Source organism: Vigna unguiculata, unplaced genomic scaffold (genome assembly GCF_004118075.2).
Source record: "Vigna unguiculata cultivar IT97K-499-35 unplaced genomic scaffold, ASM411807v1 contig_197, whole genome shotgun sequence".
NCBI lineage: Eukaryota > Viridiplantae > Streptophyta > Magnoliopsida > Fabales > Fabaceae > Vigna > Vigna unguiculata.
In genome coordinates, this window is record NW_021010899.1 from 21,577 (window position 1) to 23,374 (window position 1,798).

The window sequence follows — 1,798 nt, forward strand, 5'->3', positions numbered from 1 at the left end:
GGGTGTTGATAAAAGTTTTATGCAGTAGTTTATTTCAGCTTTAAATTTTTGGAGTTTTAGCATAGTTTATGATGGAGGCGTGGTTCGGGACCGTCAAGTGATTAGAATACAGATGATGGAATCATGCCCAGGATCTTCAGAGAGATCTCAAATTAGCTTCAAATCGTAGAATAGGAACTCTTTTATATATATATATATATATATATATATATATATATATATATATATATATATATTTTGTAATGTTTTTGTTTGGGGCTTTTCGGACCTTAAGTTATGTTGGGCCTTTTTGTGTTTCGGCCCATAGTATATAAGCCCTTGTGAGAAACATATGAGGCAGATTTGAATGATATGAAAATTTGAGTTTTCTCTCAAGTCTCGAGGTTCTCCCCAGACCCACCGATCCTTATCTTTGAATCTCTGATTCAGAGTGGCAGATCTTCCTCACTTATCTTGGAACCCCCTCCAAGTGGCGTGAATTCCTCCCGTTCCAAAAACCCCCAAATCGACATCCTCCATTTTCCCCCATTCGTTCTAGGGTTCATACCCATTTTCGTTCTAGATGAATTTCACCCTAAATCCGAGACGATCCTTCATCATCTGGTAATCAGAGCTCGGTTGTTTCGCTTTCGAATTCATTTCGGATTGTCGTTCTCAAGTTCTTCGCTTTTTGGGTTTTGTCGGGTTGTTCTCGTTCGTTGATTTGGTTTTCTCGTGGTTCATTTTGTACTCTCATCTTCTTTTCCAATCAAGTTGTGGTGGTTATTTTCGTCTCTCTTCGTGTGGCTTTTGACTCAGTGTTTTTAAGTGGTCTTGACCCAAAGAGGTACTATCTGCGATTTGTTTTGGAGTTGATCAGAGCATTCTTCTTAATATTGTTGTGCCTTGCTATTGCGAGTGTGCATCCCAAGAATCGACAAATTCTGAAACGCTACCTCAAGACCCTAAAGCTCTGGCGGAGATTGTTAGAAGTTTGCGGAAGCCACCGATATTGTCGTCAGTTCAGTGTGCAAGCAAAATTGGTTCGGTTAGTTGGTTCCAGCGCACGTGTTTGTTTTTTTTTCTTAGTGGACAACGCCTTAGCAAAAGTTTGTCAGCAGCAGCCAATTTGTTCGGTTGCGGTAAGTGTATTTCTAGTGCGGATCAGTGGCAGCAGCATGGCATTGCAGTTGGATGTGGCTTGAACCATCACCCAATTACAATTCATTCGGTGCATCATCCAATCCACTTGTGTAATGCAAGAATCCAATATGTTCCAGCAAAACAATTGTGGTTTTTGGAGTGCAGCATTCTGTAGTGCAACATTGTCAGATTCAAATTGGCAATCTGTGGCAGCAACTCATTTAAACTAATTAGTGGAGTTTAGTTTAGTTAGTGCACAATAGCAGCATGGCGGTCCTTTGAAATTGAGGCAACGTTTCCCATTATTGGCAGCCTCTCTTTTATCCTCATAGCAGCAAAATGTTGATTGATATGGTGTAGAGTTGAAAGTTGGCTCGCAACTTGCCTAGACCATTTGGTGCAGAAATTTTTGAAACAAAATGTGTTGGTGTAGGACTTTATGACCAAAGCCATGATTTTGGTGCAGCATTCTTCAATTGGCTAATGCCTTTGTGGCTCAAGGTACATTCAGTGAACATGGATTAATGCAGTTTGGCAAGGAACACATTTGGGCAGAAGCGGACTTAGTTCGTCTTGTTGATTTGGTGCAGTGCAAATGATTGAAAGCCTTTTTTTGAGCTACTTGCTAGGTGTTTTGTTGGTACTGTTGGGCATTGCTTCCAGAAAAGAAAACTCC